Source organism: Cynocephalus volans, chromosome 6 (genome assembly GCF_027409185.1).
Source record: "Cynocephalus volans isolate mCynVol1 chromosome 6, mCynVol1.pri, whole genome shotgun sequence".
Lineage (NCBI taxonomy): Eukaryota > Metazoa > Chordata > Mammalia > Dermoptera > Cynocephalidae > Cynocephalus > Cynocephalus volans.
Window position 1 is genome coordinate 18,449,947 of NC_084465.1, and position 22,435 is coordinate 18,472,381.

Below are 22,435 nucleotides of genomic sequence, written 5' to 3' on the forward strand. Positions count from 1 at the left end.
AAGCATATAAATATGATCTGTTGTGTTACAACAAACGGAACTGCATGACAGAACCCCCGCTGCATGTGTATGTTTGTTCCCTGTCTGGGAGAGCAACAGCGTGCTGACCCATCTCTTGGAATCTCTTTTTGTCCTGCATCCTGGGGGGGGGGGGAGAAAAGGGCAATCCCTTTGGCCTCAACCCTCTAGGGATAGGAAAAACCTGTTGGGGTCCCATGTGGCTACTGGAGATGCCCAACACTTACGGAAACAAAGATTGTAATTGTCCTCTCTACTGTGTTAAGAATATGTTTCTATGTATATGTACTGTACACATATTTAGCAATATCTTTGTTTTTGTTCTTCTTATTCTTTATCACGTTTCATGAGACTTATTGACTTTATGTCAGTACTTAAATATTGTTAACTTTACATCATAGTGTTTGCATTTAAGTTATGGGATATGAGAAGAGGACTATACCTCCTCTTCTGGGAAAGGGATTGACACATTTTTGGTTGTATGCAGTTTAGTTGCATCATGTTAGGCAGAAATATTACATTATTCTCCCATTTGAAGATAAGTATGAGTTAAGGAGATAAGTATGGATGCCAAGTTGACAAGGGGTGGACTTGTGATGGTTACTTCTAGGTGTCAATTGATTAGATTAAGGAATATTGAGAAACCTGGTAAAGGTATCTTTTTAGGTGTGTCCATAAGGGTGTTTCCAGAAGAGATTAGCACGAGAACCTAAGTGGACTGGGTGGGAAAGATCCACCTTCAATATGGGCATGAATCATCCAATCTGCTGGGGGCTCAGAGAGAACAAAAATGGAAAAAGGAGGTGAATCTCTCTCTCTCTCTCTTTTTCTTCTTTTCACCATGTGATCTCTTTACACCTGCTGGCTGCCCTGGTGTTTTCTGCCATGAATAGAAGGAGCCTGAGGTGCAGCTGTTCCAGAATCAAGAGCCAAATAAGCTTCTGTTCTTTATAAATCACCCAGTCTCAGGTGTTCTATTATAGCAACATACAAAAAATGAACTAATACATTAACAATCCCAATCCTGCCAAAATGAACTCCCTCCCATCATAATGAGTCCACTCCCAAGATAATTGTATCAATCTATTCACGAGCATGGAGTCCTCATGGCCTAATCACTTCTTAAAGGTCCCACCTCTTAATACTGTTATGATGGCAATTCAATTTCAACATGAGTTTTGGAGGGGACAAACATTTGGACCATAGCACGCACACACTTGATCAAGGGGTATTGAAGTGAGGGGTGGAAATTCCAGATATGGAGCTAGAGGATTTCAGAGTTTTCATTTGTAGCCAATCAAAGAAGAGCAATTCTTGACCCCTATCTGTCATAGAAGGGACACAAGACTTCAGGCACGTGCCAGTTCTCTGACTGAGAGTTGGCAGTTGTATGTTGTTTTGTGGTAGCCATGGTGAGAAATCCTGGGTACTGAAGAGATCTGGGTAGAAGAGATCAGATAGCTTTCTTGGCTTCCCCATGGAGACTTCATGAGTATTGCTGCCCTATGGTGCCACAGAAATCCTTGGCACTGCACTCTGTGGGCTCTGAGCAGGTCAGCAATCTCTAAATCCTTCTGATTTATAGTTGTAGGCTCCAGGTGGGCCCTACATAGTTTCCAAGGAGGAGAGTACAGCAAGTTGTAGATTGCCGAGTGCTCATTTTGAATAGCAACTGTGGGGCAAGAATTGACAGATTATGCACTAGAGCAGGAGGCAACGCACTTTTCTTTAAAGGGCCAGGTTATAAATACTTTAGTCTTTTCTGGCCTTACCATCTCTGTAGCAAGTATAGAAAACACTGCTACTGTAGAGCAAAACCAGCCATAGACGATACCCATGGGCATGGCTACATTCCAATAAAGCTTTATTTACAGAAAAGAGATGGACTGGATTTAGACTTTGGGCGGTAGTTTGCAACCTCTTGCATTGGAGGGTTATTATATATAGACTGGTTTCATGAGTGTGTGACTGGTCACACAGGGCCCTGACCTCAGCCAAGGGCCTTGCATTTGTTTTGATGTTCCACTGTCACTGTCTTGAAATTCTTAATAATTTTTAAACAAGGGTCTCCATATTTTCATTTTGCACTGGGCCCTACATATTGCATAGCTGGTCCTGGTTATATACAATCTTTTTGCGGTTGTATCACTGAGCCTGAATAAAACCTAATCAACCTGAGATTTGGAGAGTAAAATTATGAAATGAAGTCAGATGTACGATATCAGATATGTGCCAGAAGTAGTTTCCAGATAAAATGTTTTCTGTTCCAGAAGCAAGAAAATTAAGAACCTGCCTATTATCTTATCAATAATGTTGGCATGTGTAAAGAAAGGATGGGTCTCTCTGAAGAATGGCTCTTTAGTGATCCATTAGGCAATATTCTGGACCACTCTAGTTAAGGACTCAACATGCAGTATAAATCTGTTGTTAAAATGTCAAGCCTAATGCCATCATGTACCTAAAGCACACTACTTCTTGCCATGATTCCAAGCACACGTAATTTCAATAATAATATACTTTCTCATACATTTCTAAGAATTCAGAATTGAGCTGGTCAGAATACCTAGCCCTTTTGCAAATTAAATTTCTCATTGTAGCTAAAGACAAATTGGTATTCATCTTAGTTCAGGTTGCTGTAACAAAATACTTAGGCTAGGTAGCTTATAAACAACATACCTTTATTCCTCATGGTTCTGGAGGCTGGGAAGTCTAAAGTCAAGGTGCTGGCAGATTCCCTATCTGATGAGTGCTGGCCTTTTCACAGATGGTGACTTCTTGCTGTGTCCTCACGTGGTGGAAGGGACAAACAAGCTCCCTTGGACCTTTCGTATAAGGGCACTAATCCCATATATAACGGCTCTGTCATCATGTCCTAATCACCTCTCAAAGGCTCAACCTGTTAATAACTTCACCTTGAGGGTTAGGTTTCAACACATGAATTTTGAAGAAGCACAGACATTCAGACCATAGCAATATTGCTGTTTACATATCAATGTTGTGTTACGTGAGTGAAAGCCTGGACTCTTGGCAAATTGACAAAATTAATTCAAATGAAGACCAACCACAAAAATGATGACTTTAATCAGCAAGGCAAATGTCATCTTGACAAGGTAGTCAATAGTGAATACTCTCTTCTTCACCATGAGCCTCCTTTTAGTTCTCACATTAGGCTTTATCCAGGCAGTGATGAACCATTAAAACCTTTTATACAGGGAAGTTAGATGATTGATTTTTGATCTGGTGATGGTTTGAAAGAAGGGATGGCTGGAGATACACTGGGGGGGATGGGGACAGGAAGGAAAGTAAGGAGAGAAATGACAAAAGAGGTGACCAAAAACATTCCATTTTACCTGGTTCTGATACTTTATATGAAACATAAAAGAACCTTTCGACTCCGGCTAGTGACAGAGAGTATAGGACTACTTCACCTCTATCCATCATCTCACCAAATTATCAGAAAATGTGAAGCCAGAATGATAGGTAATCTTTTTCATATGTGGTTAGTTTGCCAAAGGACAGTTAGGATTTAGAACAGCATACTTTAATTATGAGGAAAATTTGCTTAAAGACATTTGATTACTATTAAATACATTTCATAGGATCAACGCTTAATTTAAAAAATTAAACTTAAAAAAGTTCGCTTTTGATTTTACTAGCTGTAAAATTCTGCTGAAGAAAGAAATCAGAAGAATCTACTCAAATCCAAGCTTAGGTAAATAAGATATAGAAAGATGCATGAAAGACATTATAAATTAAAACACATTTGCAACTCAAGTATAAGTCTTTTTTGTTTGTTTGTTTTTAGAATATAGGATGGCTTCTGGTCAAGATGGCAGAATAGACGGCCCCCAGCAGCAAGCAATTTGCAACTATTAAAAACCAACCACAGCCAAGCTGGGGTCACTAGAGCTCAGGGGAAAAGGAGAGACCTATGGAGTTCACGAAGGTGGGAGCAGCCACGATGAGAGAAAGGAAAAACCACTCCGACCATTTTGAGCCCTGGCTGCTTCAAGGCTGGAGTTGCTGAGCACACAGAGCAGGAGCCAGCAAAAGCCACAGCTGTGCCCTTTGGATAGAGTTGCTTGGAGGCAGAAATGCAAAAGAGGGCCTTGGTGGCTCCCAGGTCAGCAAGACCACTAATAGGATTCCTGTGGACCCACATAGGAGCAAGGAGCCACAACAACTGAAAAAAAAGGAGCCACTCAGATGCTGGGGAATTATTGCAAGGGACTGGCACTCAGCCCATTCCATGAGAAGTGTTTGGAGCACAGGCAGTGGGGGAGATGGGCCCACTGGGAGAACACTGGGGCACAGCAAGGACAGCTGATCTGACCCCCCATCAACATAGGACCACTCAGTGGAGACTGATCAGGAATATAGAACTGCAGGGGGTGAAGTTTGCTGAAAAGACTCAGGCCCAGACCAGAGTTTCTACACAACCCAAGTATACTGGATCTCACGAGACCTGGAAGTACCTATAAAGTCAACCATTCAAACCTGAGCTGCACGAAAAGCCTTCCCCAAGGAATCAGCAGCAAAGCAACAATTTAGCTCAACTACAGGGCTCAAGTGCTGGTCCCTACAGGAAGTTCCCCTGTTTTAGAAGTAACTAAAGGACAACAAATCAGTTTCAGTGCAGAGTTTAAGTAGTAAAAACAGCAAATAATCCAACACAGACCTGAAAGATAAAGCAAAATACCCACAGACCAGATGCAAAGTTTGATATTAACTAGTAAAGGTCCCTCATCACCAAAGAACATCTATAAAACCCAGAAGGACCGGAAGTCCCCTGGGCTACTCAGCCAGGGAGCGGGGAGGGCTGGGGGACTCAGCCATGTCCCCTGACACCAGCAACCAGTCCTGAGGGTGGGGGGCCAAGGGACTCAGCCACACCGCACTGACACCGGCAACCAACCAGCAATGCCCACTGAGCCTCTCCCCAGGCTCCTGAGCTGGGGTGGTGGAGGGGGTGGGGTGAGGGCTTTGGCCACATCCCTCTGACATCTGCACAGAGCTCAGCAATGACTGGGTCACCGCTGGAAGCCCCCTTGTCTCCCTTGCAGCAATGAGGGGGTGCCAAAGGCCTCAACTCCACCCCTCATCCTTCCTCTTTCTCCCACCCTATTTCCTTCCCCTTTCCCCTCTCCCCCCCCAGCTGTTCCACAACATCATAGAATGTAAAAAAATTAATAAATAAATAAAGTTAAAAAAATAGGATATAGGATGACTTTTACAGAGGACCAACATTTTAAAGGCAACTATAAAATAAGCTATAAAAACCAAAGGATGATTTGTAAACATGGTGAAATGACATAGAATAAAAGGAGCTATAAATATTTGGATTAGTATCTAAAAACAAAATAGCTGACATTTATGCAAAGCAATCTGCAATGTGTGCTATTTTGTTACTAAAAAATATTTTACAATAGAAAGGTATTAAAACTGCTTATTGATTACTAACATTGTATAAAGGACTATTTTAGGAGAATTTGAATATCCTTATTAAATTATGACATAGTCTTTCCCTCGAGCGTGGATTCTAATTGAGGGAGAAAAGGCATACGTAAAAACCTAATGAATTTTACACAATACCCAACAAAGGTAATCCAAACAATATTAACATTTTTAGTTTTTAAAACATTTTTACATAAACAAAACTATTTTACAAGTTGAAAAAAAGCAAGGAACTGGCAGGGAAGAAATGCTTTTCTTCTATGCTCTATTTCTGTCACTGGGGATGTGTGAATTAAACTAACAAGACAATAACAGGAGAAAAGGCACACAATTATTATTAATATTTATGTGTATGTGAGTTCACAGAAAAGAAGAGAAACTCAAAGAAGCATTTAGACTTAGGAGCTTATGTACCCTTTTAAGAACAGAAAGAGGGTTTGGGCTTCAAGGGATGATGATTTGTGGGGAAGTGACTAGGAAATATATGGGGGGACTAATGGAAGATAAAGCTATTTTAGTAAACTATTTATGCAAACTCATCTTGGTGTTGACTACCCATCTTTGATGATAAGAGTGGCTCTTCTTTCCCTGGTATGAAGGGTGAAGAACTGGGTGTGCGTGTGGCAGCACCGCCATCAAAGGGAAGTTTATGCCCAGCTTTTAGGCATATGGTGTAGGACAGAGAACCCTTACTGCATCTGTTGATTCTCGATTGCCTTCACCTCAAAATTATCCTTATACCAAGGTGGCATATTTTGGGGTGGCATAATCTGGACTCCTTCAGCCCAATGTAGCCATGTTCAGGTTCAACACTCGTGACAGATATATTAAGAAAAAAGATCGCTCTGTGGACATAGACACGGAACACTTTTCCTTAGAAAGCAATGACAAATTCTATCTCCTATTACGAAATTTTGAAGTAAGCTTATTTAAATTATGTAAAATATTGATTAGTTTATTTTTATTTATTTTAGGCTCCCAGAACCCAAGGGACGTACATAATGTTAAATATATTGATTAATCACTGCTACTACATTGCCCCCCAGTAACAAAATAACATACCTTTTCTTTTAAAAGTAATGTTTTTTACTGATTGTAAAATAATATGTGCTGCTCAAAATGGAAAATTAGGAATGTTCAGAAAAAAAAAACAGTCTCATCATCCAGAGATACCATCTCCATGAACAATTTCCCACATTACTTTCTAACCATTTTTTTTGTATTTTAATATGTTTAAGAACATGTAGCTGGGATGGCAAAACAATTCACCTTGAAGGCCAAGTCCAATTAATAGGTAGCGATGCATGGAGTGGAGAAGGCTACTAAAGCCCAGTCTTGTCTGGGCTTTTTGATGTCACAAAGGGCGTAAAATGTCAGATCCCTGAACTGGCCAGCTGCACTCCCCCCCAACCCCGCCCTAAAAGCACATGCAATGTACCAGTTTGCCAAGTCCCTGTTTGCTACAGTATGAATGTGTTCCCTGAAATTCCAAACTTAATTACCAATGTGATAATATTAAGAGGTGGGGGCCTTTAGGTGGTGATTAAGTCATGAGGGTGGAGCCCTTATGAACGGGATTAGCCACTTTATAAAAGGGCTGGAGGGAACTAGCTAGGCCTTTTTTGCCCTTCCATCCCCTCCTACATGTGAGGACATAGCATTCATGGTGCCATCTTAGACGCAGAGTCCAGGCACTCCCCCAACACCAAACCTGCCAGAACCTTGATCTTAAACTCAGTCTCCAGAATTGTGAGAAATAAATTTCTGCTTTTTATAAATTATCCAGTCTTAGGTATTTTGCTACTGCAACAGAAACAGACTTAAGACCTTGTTTTGGATCACCACGGAGAGCAGAGTGGTAACTGGCTTTCACTCCTTATTAGAAATTCTTTGATTACATTTTAACAGCTTTATTCAAATATAATTCGCATACTATACAATTGGCCCATTTAAAATATGCAGATCTGGCCAATTAGCTCAGTTGGTTAGAGCATGGTGTTATAACACCACGGTCAAGGGTTTGGATCCCCATACTGACCAGCTAGAAAAAAAAAAAAAAGCAATTAAACACACACACAAATAAGAATATATGCAATTCAATAATGTTTAGTGTATTTACAGAGTTGTGCAACCACCACTACAATCTAAGTTTAGAACATTTTTATCAACCCCAAAATAAACCTCATACCCTGTAGCACTTGCTCCCCATTTGTCCCCAATCCCATCACTAATTTATTTCTGGTCTCTATAAATTTGCCTATTCTGGACGTTTCATATAAATGGAATCTTACAATATGTGATCTTTTGTGGCTGGCTTCTTTCACTCAGTGTGATGTTGTCAAGATTCGCCCAGTAGCATGTATCAGTTGTACTTCATTTCTTTTTATTGTCAAATAATATTTTATTGTATGGATATACCACAGGTTGCTTATGCATTCACTGGTTGATGTACATTTGGGTGGTTGCCACTTTTTGGCTATTCTTAATATTGCTGCTATGAACACCAGTTCTTGTGTGGACATGCACTCTCATTTCTCTTGAGTGGAATTCCTTGGTCCTACGGTAACTATATTTAAAGTTTTGAGGAACTTCCAGACTGTTTTCCAAAGCACATCCCACCAGCAATGGATCAGGCTTCCAATTTCTTCCTGTCCTCTCCAAAACTTATTACCATTTGTCTTTTTGATTATGGCCATCCTAGTGGGTGTGAAGTGGTATCTCATTATGGTTTTGATCTGCATTTCCCTGAAGGCTAATGATATTGGACATCTTTCAGGTATTTGTTGATCATTTCTACGTATGTTCTTCAGAAAAATGTCTTTTACATTCTTTGCCTATTTTTAAATTGAATCATTTGTCTTATTATTATTGAATCATAAAAGTTCTTTTATGTAATCTGGATATGAGGGTCTTATCAGAAGTGTGATTTACAAATATTTTCTCCATTCTGTGAGTTATCTTTTCCCATTCTTGATATATCTATTGTCACACACATATTTTTAATTTTGATGAATTTATCTATTTTTTGTTGTTGCTGGTGATTTTGGTGTCACATCTAAGGTTTTGCCTAATCCAAAATCATGAAAATTTATCCCTATGTTTTCTTCTAATAATTTTATAGTTTTAGCTTTTCTGTTTACACCTATAAGCAAGACAGTATGGTACTGGCATAAGGATGAACATATAGATAGGTCAGTGGAATAGAACTGAGAGTCCAGAACTAAACCCTTATGATTATGGTCAATTAATTTTGACAAGGGTGCCAAAACAGTTCAATGGAGAAGAAATAGTTTTCAGCAAGTGGTGGTGGAACAACTGAACGTCCACATGCCATAGAATGAATATGGGCTCCTTCCTCATGCCATATAAAAATTAGCTCAAAATTAATTATGGGCCATTAAATAATTTTCTATTTCTGTTATATGAAGGTTTCATGCACTCCATTATCATAGAAACATTTTTGCTATTATCATTAAAAGCTATAAGTTTTTACCATTTGTAAGTGTCTGGCTACAGGCTAAGGCCTGGAATCCTGCTCACAGTGCCAACTGTAGCACTCTTAATCCTGTTCACAGCACCAATTGCAAAGCTACTCGATGACCATGCCAGTTGTCAGGCTCTTTTACCTGCTGATAATCCTGCACTGACTGGGCTGACTGTTGAGCTAGGGCTGGGTCTGCAGCTCCCAGACCCCTCAAGGCCATTCACAGACTGGGTCACAAACCCTTCATATGGCAGGCTGGGTCACCAGACCCCTTCATGCAGGTCTATGAGCTAGGTAACTGGCCAAAAGGTCCTTGGAGCCATAGGTTGGAAAGCATGCTGCACTGGGCAGATGCCCAAGGCTGATGCCTACCCACCTGCTTCACTAAAACTCCTCTCTTCTCTCTTTCTCTCTGCCTCTTCTCTCTCTGAAGAACATGAGAATAGCAACAAAACTAAAAAGATACATTGGCACACATGTGCACTAACTCCACACACATACACACACACACACACAATTTGCTTACAAAAGATGTGCTAAAACCACACCCAACCAGACCCAAGGCAAGGGCCCTGGCCAAACTATTCTATTTTCCCAACAATAAGAAAATCTCTTTTTATATAAACCTTTGTATTCATCTCTGATTTCTTTAACATATATTCCTCTAAGCAGAATTGCTGAGAGAAGAAATTTTTCTGTTTTTAATATATATTGGTAAATTAGCAAATCAGTTTCAATGGCTTCATAATATGCCTATGCTTGCATTTATGATGATTTACTTGATCATCTGCATACCTAGCATTCCCCAACACACGATAGATACTTAAAAAATATTTATTGGGTGAATAAATAAATTCCACTCCTGTGGAACATTGTAGTTGTTTCCAAATTTTATTATATATTATAAATAGTATTGAAATGTGTATTCTTATACATAAACCTTTTTGACACCACTGGCTATTCAGATAGATTCCTAGTACATTTGAGGCTCTTTACGATATAATGGATTCTGGACAAGTTCTATATTAATTAACTCTGGAGAAATTAGGTTTTATATTTTCCTTTTCCCCTCCAAATTATAAACTTTTGGATTTATCAAATTTACTGTTATTTAACAAAACTTTAAAAAAATTTCCAACAAATTAAAACTTGTTTTATCTTTTTTGCTTCTTACTTTTGGCTTTCTTTAGATTTGCTTTTGCTAATTTTTTATAACCATCTAATTCTGTAAGATAAAAAGAGAATGGTTAAACAATTATCTAATCCTTAAAGAGGAAAAAAGAAGAATGCCTACTTAAAGATTATTGGAATATTCATTGATAGCTGATTGGATGAATATCCAGTTTCCCAGGTGTCTTTAATTTCATTAAAGTTTATTAAAATTACTCTAACATTTTATCAGAAATGCTCATTTCATCCTAGAAGATTCTGAAGGAGTAGAATTTCAGTTTAGGACCAGCTTTGGGAAATCTTTTTCTTTATCTCTTTTCGGTGTTTTTTCTATAGAAAAATTCTGCATGCAGCCAGGCAAAAATCACCTAATAGTGAAATTCATCATTCTGGACTGAGATTTCTCAAGCAACATTTGAAGATATAAAAAAATTCCAGAAAAGAATTCTCTCTTGCAATTACACAATTCCCATATGTGTAAACTCTCAGGACAGGTCCCCCAGAACCTTTCCTAAAAAAACAAACAGCAAAAACCCAACTAAACAAAAAACAGCTTAATGACATGATCCAATCAACAGTGAGAAGAATGAAAAATAAAATGCACATGAATGGGGAAACCATCATAAGAAATGAGGGACTATGAGTAATTAATGCACTTATCCATTCTATTTAGTCTAAATAAGTATAAAATAGAATGTGAATTTTATTTTATTTTTATTTTATTTTTTTTAAAGGTGACCAGTAAGGGGATTGTAACCCTTGGCTTGGTGTTGTCAGCACCACACTCAGCCAGTGAACCAAGTGGCCATCCTCATATAGGATCCGAACCCATGGCCTTGGTGTTATCAGCACCACACTCTCTGAGTGAGCCACAGGCCAGCCCTAAAATAGAATGTGAATTTTATGATTGTTGAAAAAAAATGTAAGATGGATGAGAGCGGGGATTTTCATACCTTTTTTTTCCTTTTACTTGTCTAACCCAAACACATCGTAACTGCGTAATAAATATTTCTTGAATCAATGAAAAACTGCTGCACAACATAAAACAATGGTAATATAGTTATAATGAATTGAGACAAAAATTTCAGAGAATACTAGCCAAGAAAGTGGGGGTGGTAAGAATGTATGTACTATTTTTATTTGGAGGGATCAATAAACATAGTATTTTTTCTGTAGTTGGGTCATGGAGAGCATCACTGAAAAGTTTTTATGAAGAAGAGGACTTGTTCCCTTTAACAGTGGGTAAGGGTTGTCTCTCCTTGTCAGAGAAGCTTAGGAGAATTCTGATACTAAAAATTCTCCAGCCCATGTGAACCTATAGATTATATTAAAAAAAAAAATTCTTCAGCCTCATCCATATCTGCCCAAATGTCCCCATTCCATGTCTGAGGATCCCACTGCTTTCCCATCAGTATCCCTGCTTTAGTGTAAAGGTCTAGCACAGCCACTCTGTCGTTCTTACAGTCAGATCCTGGGCTTGGTCCTTGGCAATGACCTGTGAAGAAGATGAGGCACTCTTTCAAAGCTGTCACGAAGGCTCCTAGTTCTTTATATGTGTTCTTAGGGCCTATGCATAGCTCTTCATTTCTTTTTTCCCTATATACCCTCTCTGGTCATCAAAAGATGCCAGCTGACTCCACTATCTTTAGAGTCATTGTTGTCCCCATAATGAGTAAGTACCTAAGTCACTAGATTTCCCAAGGACTTTCCTTTCACCTGGATTCATCCCATGCTACTGCTGGTGATAATTTGAGTCATTTTAGTACCATGGCATGCTATGCATTGCTTGGGTTCTGTTCCTGCCATCCCTCACTCTTCTCCATGTCAGAGATGAGACAAGGGTGAAAGAGTAGGGTGAAGTTTCAGGAGGCCTCCCCTCTTGGCCCAACCCTGAGATGTGTGCCTCCTTCCGTTCTGTACCCTCAGTGCTCACCCTAGTCCCAGCCCTGCCCCACATCCCAGCAAGGAAATTAATCTCATATTACTGATATAATAATGGCAGGAAACTGTTACCATGCAAGACCTAAATGGGCAAGATCTAAGGGAGGAAGTGATTACCAGAGCCTGAGACAGAGAGGGAGGGAGGGGGGTGCACAGGACAAGGCCTGAGAGCTTTGATCAAGTTCTCAGTGACCCTGCAGAGAAGAAGCCAGGGGAATAAATGTGTCAATTTCTCTCTGTTTACTGATTTACTGTTAATTCTCCCCGTTGGCCAGTCAGTATTGGTCAGTCTCCTGGAGCATGGTGTAGAAAGGGGGAGAGCAGATCTGTAAGAGCAAACAAAGTATATACAGCACTGGTGGCCAATGGTAGACCAAGTAAAAAAATATTAATATAAACATAAAGAATGAAGGGGTGGTTATATTTATATCAGATAAATTTGAGGCTGGCTGATTAGTTCAGTTGGTCAGAGTACAGTGTAATTGAAAGAAAGTGAGCTGAAACGCCAGGTACTGATCAAGCTTTATTAACGGAAAAGAATCTGCTGGGCTGCACTCAAAATGGAGAGCAGCAGCTAGGGCTGCCCTCAAGGTGGAGAGCAGCCCCAGGCATTGGGGTGGGAGACCTTATATGGGCTGTAGGGGATGCTGATGTTATCAGGGAGGGGCTTTGGGCTGATGCGGAAGCTATGTGACCAGAGTGGAGAATTGTGCCCTTGCAAAGCAAAAGGGTTTCTGTTTCTGAGAAATCATGAAGTTTCTTATAAAGGGAGGGGCTGGCGACCATTTTGTGCTTGGCTTATCCTAAAATGGTGCTGGTTATGTTCAGAACTTATCAGTAATAACATCAGGGCCATGGGTTCGGATCCCCATACTGGCCGACCACCAAAAAAACAAAAACCAAAACTTAAAGTTGAATGCAGCTAAAAAGTGACAAATATAAGAGGGTCAGTTACATTTAAAACCCACAAACCCCCCACATAACTTTCATGGACTTTTTTTTTTTTTGCATCTAATAACATAGCTACAAAAATATGAAGAAACATAGCTGTAAGAAATCTAAGGAGAAATTGACAGATGGAATATAATGGGAAGTTTTAATATTCAGTTTTTGTTTGTTTGTTTTGGTGGCTGGCTGGTACAGGGATCTGAATGCTTGACCTTGGTGTTACTAGGCTGTGCTCTAAATATTCAGTTTAGAAAGATAAATTTGGGAGAGATTGATACAACAACTTCACTAGCTATGATTAGGCTACAAAACCGGAAAATATACTACGGAACAGGAGTTAGGGATCTCCATAGAAGAGATGCAATATAAGTGAGATCAAAGTTGTAGGGCTGAAATGCTAGGCATTAGCCTGAAGAATATATAGCAGTTCAGCTTTAAGTTGAGATGAATAGTTCTATGAGGGATATATGTTTGGCCTTGAGTTCAGTTGCCAATATCTTTTTTACTTTATATACTCTGTTTATAAATTAGGATTCAGTTCAGGTGCAGGTAACAGAAAATCTCCAAAAACTTAGACTTAAGATATGTTTCCATTTTTCTTACGTGGAAGTCCAGAGGAAGGCAGTACAAGGCTGGTATAGTGGTTCTATACACAATCCTCAGGAGGCCAGGCTACTTCCAGGTTCCTGCCCCACTATATCTAAGGGGTAGCTTTGATCAAATATGGATCCCATCCATCCATTCATACTCTGGGCAGCAGAGTAGAGGGAGAGGTGAAGAATGGGCAATGGAGACGAGACAGCTATCTTTTAAGTGAGATTCTTGGGAGTCACCATGGAATACGTCATTTACATCCCAATGCCTAGAACTTAATCACATTGCCACATCTAGTTGAATGGAATCACCAAAAGTGTAAAACTATTTTTCATGTTTTGGTTGCTATATGGCCGACTGAAAACCCATTACTAAAAAAGAAGGTTACTGAGGGGTAACCAGCAGCCAGTCTCTGCCACAGTCAGCTGCTCACGCACTTTTTGAGACCCAAAAGAACGTCAGTGTTTGTGGAAAAAATGTTGATTATTTTTATTAGGTGATTAGACACAAAAAGTAAAAAATGAGAAGGTTAGAGTTATGCCCTCAAGTTCTGTGTTTAATTTGACTCATCAAGTTGTAAAACCAAGTAGTTAAGGCACTCTAAAACCAAGCCTAAATCTTCTTCTTGTCTTGTTAAAGTACCTGCCCTTTGTATAGTACCATCAAATAACGTGAGTGAGAGTGATTTGCAGTGAGGAGCCCAGCTAGAGACTGAACATTTGTTTTTTCCTTCTCTTCTATGGGATGGTGCCAGAAACCACTTTAGACTTACGAGAGGAAATCTCCCTTACCTGTCAGTTACCCTTCCTCGTAATCTACCTAATCAATAAAGGTGATTTTATAACAGATAGGAATGACTCTTGGCTCCCGGTTTACTAGTCAAGAGAACAGTGGTTCTTAAATTTAATGTGTGCGTGAGAATCACCAGGAATATCTGTCGAAAATTCTTATTCCTTGACTCTACTACACAGACATCCTGATTCAATAGATATGGGGTGGGACCTGTGTGGGAAAGCAAAATATTTTGGTCCCCAAATATATTTCTCTAATAAGTTTCGAGATAACTATTTCAGGGAGAATGGAAAACAAGATTAGCTAGAAGGCTATCTCTTTGTGGAAAGAAATTTACATCTGCATATGCAAACAGCCAGGCTTCTTCCGAGATGCTCATCATTTGTCTATTTATTCTTTGAGGGGAGCAGTGAGACTACCTGAAATGTTTTCATTTGCGTATTATATGTTTCTACTTAACTTTAACTTCTGACTTCCTTCTTTCACCTGTGTTGAAATCTCTCCCCAGAACTTCAGAGAAACCTGGTCTCAGGCCATTGTTCAGGGATTTCTACCTCCCCCCACCTTCTCTCTCTCTCTGTCTCTCACACAGACGCTGGTATTTAAGCTTTCATACCCATTGGAATTTGGGACATTACTCTTTTAAAAAAAAAAATTTAATTCATATTCATTAAATATTTCGGTGACTACAGGATGTTTGGTTCTCTTTCCTTTTTTAAAAAAATTATTTTTATTTATTTATTTATTTATTTATTTATTTATTTTTCCTAATATTATTTTGTCAATATACAATGTGGTTGATTATTGTGGCCCATTACCAAAACCTCCCTCCCTCCTCTCTCTCCCCCCTCCCTCCCAACAATATCCTTTCTGTTTGCTTGTCATATCAACTTCAAGGAATTATAGTTGTTATGTCTCCCCCCTCCCCCCGGTTTGTGTGTGTGTGTGTGTGTGAATTTATTTATTTATTTTTAGCTCCCACCAATAAGTGAGAACATGTGGTATTTCTCTTTCTGTGCCTGACTTGTTTCACTTAATATAATTCTCTCAAGGTCCATCCATGTTGTTGCAAATGGCAGTATTTCATTCGTTTTTATAGCTGAGTAGTATTCCATTGTGTAGATGTACCAAATTTTCCGTATCCACTCCTCTGATGATGGACATTTGGGCTGGTTCCAACTCTTGGCTATTGTAAAGAGTGCTGCAATGAACATTGGGGAATAGGTATACCTTCGACTTGATCTTTTCCATTCCTCTGGGTATATTCCCAGCAGTGGGATAGCTGGGTCATATGGCAGATCTATCTGCAATTGTTTGAGGAACCTCCATACCATTTTCCATAGAGGCTGCACCATTTTGCAGTCCCACCAACAATGTATGAGAGTTCCTTTTTCTCTGCAACCTTGCCAGCATTTATTGTTCAGAGTCTTTTGGATTTTAGCCATCCTAACTGGGGTGAGAAGGTATCTCAGGGTAGTTTTGATTTGCATTTCCCGAATGCTGAGTGATGTTGAGCATTTTTTCATATGTCTGTTGGCCATTTGTATATGTTCCTTAGAGAAATGCCTACTTAGCTCTTTTGCCCATTTTTAAATTGGGTTGCTTGTTTTTTTCTTGTAAAGTTGTTTGTGTTCCTTGTATATTCTGGATATTAATCCTTTGTCAGATGTATATTTTGCAAATATTTTCTCCCACTCTGTTGGTTGTCTTTTAACTCTGTTAATTGTTTCTTTTGCTGTGCAGAAGCTTTTTAGTTTGATATAATCCTATTTGTTTATTTTTCCTTTGGTTGTCCATGCTTTGGGGGTCGTATTCATGAAGTGTTTTTTCCAGTCCTATTTCCTGAAGTGTCTCTCCTATGTTTTCTTTTAGAAGTTTTATTGTTTCAGGGTATATATTTAATTCTTTAATCCATTTTGAGTTGAGTTTAGTGTATGGTGAAAGGTATGGGTCTGGTTTCATTCTCCTGCATATTGATATCCAGTTCTCCCAGCACCATTTGCTAAGGAGGCAGTCTCTTCTCCAGTATATACGCTTGGTGCCTTTGTCAAAGATCAGAGAGCTGTAGGTGTGTGGGTTGATTTCTAGATTCTCTATTCTATTCCATTGATCAGTGTGTCTGTTTTTATGCCAGTACCATACTGTTTTGGTTATTATAGCTTTGTAGTATAGCTTAAAGTCAGGTAGTGTTATGCCTCCAGCTTTATTTTTTTTGCTCAGCATTGCTTTGGCTATGCGTGGTCTTTTGTTATTCCATATAAATATCTGGATAGTTCTTTCCATTTCTGAGAAAAACGTCATTGGAATTTTGATGGGGATTGCATTAAATTTGTATATCACTTTGGGTAGTATGGACATTTTCACTATGTTGATTCTTCCAATCCAAGAGCATGGGATATCTTTCCATCTTCTTGTATCCTCTCTAATTTCTCTCAGCAGTGGTTTGTAGTTCTCATAGAGATTTTTCACCTCCTTGGTTAACTCAATTCCTAAGTATTTTATTTTTTTGGTGGCTATTGTAAATGGGCAGGCTTTCTTGATTTCTCGTTCTGCATGTTCACTATTGGAGAAAAGAAATGCTACTGATTTTTGTGTGTTGATTTTGTATCCTGCTACTGTGCTGAAGTCATTTATCACCTCCAAGAGTTTTTTTGTAAAGGCTTTAGGCTGTTCGATATATAGGATCACGTCATCTGCAAACGGGGACAGTTTGACTTCATCTTTTCCAATCTGGATGCCCTTTATTTCCTTCTCTTCTCTGACTGCTCTGGCTAGTACTTCCAACACTATGTTGAATAGGAGTGGTGAGAGTGGGCATCCTTGTCTAGTTCCTGTTCTTAAAAGAAAAGCTTTCAGCTTTTCCCCATTCAGGATGATATTGGCGGTGGGTTTATCATACATGGCTTTAATTATGTTGAGATACTTTCCCTCTATACCTAACTTATAGAGGGTCTTTGTCATGAATGAGTGTTGAATTTTATCAAATGGTTTTTCAGCATCTATAGAGATGATCATATGGTCCTTGTGTTTGATTTTATTAATATGGTATATCACATTTATTGATTTGCATATGTTGAAAAACCTTACATCCTTGGGATGAATCCCTCTTGATCGTGGTGAATAATTTTATGTATGTGTTGCTGTATTCTGTTTGCTAGTATTTTAGTGAGGATTTTTGCATCTATATTCATCAAGGATATCGGCCTGTAGTTTTCTTTTTTGGTTATTTCTTTTACCTGGTTTTGGTATCAGGATGATGTTTGCTTCATAGAAAGAGTTCAGGAGACTTGCGTCTGTTTCAATCTTTTGGAATAGTTTGTAAAGAATCGGTGTCAATTCCTCTTTGAATGTGTGGTAAAATTCTGCTGTGAATCCATCTGGTCCTGGGCTTTTCTTTGTTGGGAGCTTTCTGATAACAGCTTCAATCTCCTTTATTGTTATTGGTCTGTTCAGATTTTCTACATCTTCATGGCTCAGTTTTGGGAGCTTGTGTGTGTCCAGAAATTTATCTATTTCCTCCAGATTTTCAAATTTGTTGGCATATAGTTGTTTATAGTAGTCTCGAATGATTGTTGTATTTCAGATGAATCAGTTGTAATATCACCTTTTTCATTTCTAATTTTTGTTATTTGAATCTTCTCTCTTCTTTTTTTTGTTAGCCATGCTAACGGTTTGTCAATTTTATTTATCTTTTCAAAAAACCAACTTTTTGATTCATTGATCTTTTGTATTGTTTTTTGGGTTCCAATTTAATTCAGTTCTACTCTGATCTTAATGATTTCTTTCCGTCTGCTAACTTTAGGTTTGGATTGTTCTTGTTTTTCTAGATCTTTAAGGTGAAGTGTTAGGTTGCTCACTTGCCATCTTTCCATTCTTCTGAAGTGAGCGTTTAATGCAATAAATTTTCCCCTCAATACTGCTTTTGCAGTATCCCACAGGTTTTGGTATGATGTATCATTGTTTTCATTAGTTTCAATAAATTTTTTGATTTCCTGCTTGATTTCTTCTTGGACCCATATGTCATTAAGTAGAATGCTGTTTAATTTCCATGTGTTTGTATAGTTTCCAGAGTTTTGTTTGTTATTAATTTCTAGTTTTAATCCATTGTGGTCTGAGAAGATACATGGGATAATTCCAATTTTTTTGAATTTATTGAGACTTGAGTTGTGACCTAATATGTGATCTATCCTGGAGAATGATCCATGTGCTGATGAGAAGAATGAATATTCTGAGGTTGTTGGGTGGAATGTTCTGTAGATATCTGCCAATTCCAATTGGTCTAGAGTCTTGTTCAGATCTTGTGTTTCTCTACTGATTCTTTGCCTAGATGATCTGTCTAATATTGACAGTGGGGTATTCAGGTCCCCTGCTCTTATGGTATTAGTGTCTATTTCCTTCTTTAGGTCTAATAGAGTTTGTTTTATAAATCTGGCTGCTCCAACATTGGGTGCGTACATATTTATGATTGTTATGTCTTCTTGATGGATCAGTCCTGTTATCATTAAGTAGTGTCCCACATTGTCTCTTTTTATGGTTTTTAGTTTAAAGTCTATTTTGTCAGATATAAGAATAGCTACTCCAGCTCGTTTTTCTTTTCTGTTTGCATGGTAAATCTTTTTCCATCCTTTCACTCTTAGTCTGTGTGAATCTTTATGGGTGAGGTGGGTCTCATGTAGGCAGCCATATAGTTGGGTCCTCCTTTTTGATCCAGTCAGCCAGTCTGTGTCTTTTGATTGGGGAATTTAAGCCTTTTCCATTAAGAGTTGTTATTGAAAGGTGTTGATTTATTCCTAGCATTTTATTGGTTGTGTGGTTGTCTTAGGTGTCTTTTGTTCCTTGCTTTCTGATTTACTGTTTGGTTTCTGTGTTTGTTGGTTCCTTAGGTTGTAGATAGCGTTTTTGTTTGCTTGTTTTCTCTTCATGAATGCCATTTTTATTATACTAGTGGGTATTGATTTTTCTTGGGTTTTTATGGCAGTGGTAGTTATTTTTCAGGGACCAAACCCAGTACTCCCTTGAGGATTTCTTGTAAGGGTGGTCATGTGCTAGTGAACTCCCGCAGTTTTTGTTTGTCTGAGAAATATACTATTAGCCCTTCATTTTGGAAGGATAGCCTTGCAGGGTAGAGTATTCTTGGCTGGCAATCTTTGTCTTTTAGTATTTTGAATATATCATCTCATTCCTTTCTAGCTTTTAGGGTTTGTGATGAAAAGTCTGATGTTAGCCTGATTGGAGCTCCCTTATAGGTGATTTGATGCTTCTCTCTTGCAGCTTTTAAGATTCTCTCTTTGTCTTTGAGTTTTGCCAGTTTGACTATAACATGTCTTGGAGAAGACCTTTTTGGGTTGAATACGTTTGGAGATCGTTGATCTTCCTAGATCTGAAGATCTGTGATTTTTCCTATACCTGGGAAGTTTTCTGCCACTATTTTGTTGAATATGTTTTCAATGCAATCTCCTTTTTCCTCCACTTCTAGAATACCCATGACTCGGATATTTGAGCGCTTAAGGTTGTCTGATATCTCTCTCAGATTTTCTTCAATGCCTTTGATTCTTTTTTCTTTTTTTTTTTCTGCTTGTGTTATTTCAAACAGCCCATCTTCAAGTTCAATGGTTCTCTCTTCAACTTCCACAAGCCTGTTGGTTAAGCTCTCCATTGTGTTTTTTATTTCGCTGAATAACTTCTTCAGTTCGGCAAGTTCTGCTACATTTTTTTTCAGGGCATTGATTTCCTTGTACATTTCCTCTTTCAGGTCCTGTATACTTTTCCTCATTTCATCATGATGTCTAGCTGAGTTTTCTTGTATCTCATTCAGTTTCCTTAGAATTATCACTCGAAATTCCTTGTCAGTCATTTCAAGGGCTTCTTGTTCTATAGGATCTAGAGCTTGAGATTTATTGTCTTTTGGTAGTGTACTTTCTTGATTGTTCGTATTTCTGGTATCTTTTTTTTGGTGTTTACTCATTGTGGCAGGGGGTTTCACAGTCCACAGGTTTGACACTAGTGACTGACTAAGATGTTGCTGTGGTTGCCAATTTGGTATCGCTACCTCAGGACTCCCTGTTCTATGCACTCTGGTCCAGGCTGCTGGGATGCACCGAGTCACCACAGAGCGTGTGGTCTCTGTAGAGCTTCCCCTTCCCCTGCAGGATGTCTCCCTGCTCTGTGCATGCTAGGCCGGGCTTGGGATGGAGCCAGGTGGCGGTGGTGAAGCCTACCTGCTGCTGGATTGTGTGGCAGCAGCGTGGACCCTGTGGCATTCCCACCTCCCCTGCCGGATGTCTCCCCGCTCTGCATGCACTGGGCTGGGCTGGGAATGAAGCTGGGTGGCGGCAGTGAAGCCTACCTGTTGGATCACGCAGTGGTGGCCCCACAGGGCCTGTGGTCTCCGTGGAGCTTCTGCCTCTCCCGCTGGACGTCTCCCTGTGTCAGCTGCAGGTTGATTCGCTTCCAGCTCCAGGGACGGGTGGGTCGGGGCGAGGGTCAGAAGCCATGGTCACCGCTGCAGCCTGGGGTGACACACTCTGGCTCAGGCCTCCATGTTTCCATGTCTGCGGCTGTGGCGCACCGGCGGGTCGCGCGTGCGGGTTGGGGAAAATTCCCGGTTCTTGGCAGGGTAAAGACACCCTTTCGAATCCGTTCCTTTGCTCCAATTCTGCTGTAGCTGCATCTGGGGCGGGCCTCAGGCTGCTTCTACTCGTGGCGGAAAAGCAGCAGGCAGCTCTCCTCTTCCACCATCTTGACCTTGGGACATTACTCTCTTGTGATGCCCTTGTGCTTTGCTTTTTCCCAGCATGCTAAGTAATAAAATTTATGTTTTTTCTTCCTATTGATCTAAATTCATCAGATTTTTATGCATGCATCTTTATTTATTTATTTATTATGAATATTCATGAGATACAAAGCTGATTGTCCCCCCTCCTGCCCGTGACATGGGGGCCAGCTTCATACTGGGAGCATATCCATTACCAGAAATTGCTTTTGTTCCCTTTGTCCCCCTCCCAATTATCCCCCAACCTCCCTCCCCTTCCCCCTCTCCCCTCACCTCCAACTTGTAGCCCTAGGAATGTTCCCTCCCTCTGTTGGATCACCGCACTACTGTGGTCTTTCTTTCCTGCCTTCCTTTCTCTCTTAACTCCCACATATGAGTGAGCACATATGCATGCATCTTTAGGCGTGAAGTGTTCCTTTTGCCCTTATGAAACAGTAAGCCTAGGCCTGTGAACAAAACTAACTCCATTTTCCCTGCAGATGACACTTTGTTACTTTCCCACTCCTCAGTCATGAGATCTCCAGGGCAAATGATTACCTCATAGGCTGCCCTGATAAAATAGACTGAGATAAGAGAGGAAACAATCATTCACTGAATTGCAAAACCCCTCCTCAAGGCTTGTTTACCATAATTGTAAAAATTAAGTTACAGATTAAACTTAAGACCCATTTAGGAATTCCTGTATGTACACAAAGCTTCAAGGTGACTCCTACAATGACCCTCCTGGGGTGATGATGATGACCACCACCAGCATCTTGGCCCTACTAAGCAGGCTCAAGGACCAAAGCCTTAAATCAGCATGCACCCATGACACAACCAGGAGGAACAGAATGGCACCTCCCATGACACTTGACTGTACCCCTTATCTCCTTTCTCTATAAAAGACCCTGAACAGGTCCACTTGGGGGGCTAGCTTTACTGTAGCTACCCTCCTTATGCATAAGTCTATCTCCTCTTTTAATAAAGTGTTCCTTGCTTTACTGTTGGGTGCATTGGTCGCTCCTATCACTTTGGAATCTAAGAGCCTAATTTAGTCAATGGTGAAAATTGGAGAGCTTTGGGCACCAAAGAAGACTCCAGCTGCAAGAGGCAAGTGGCCACTGGGACTATTTTGGTCCCATGTCTCTGCTGCTGGTAAGTCTCTCCTGAAGTCCCTGGCCTGAATTCTGACAAGGCAACACTTTATTCTCTTTTTGAAAGAAAGTGAGCTGACACTACAGGTACCAATCAAGCTTTATTAAAGGAAAAGAATCTGCCGGGCT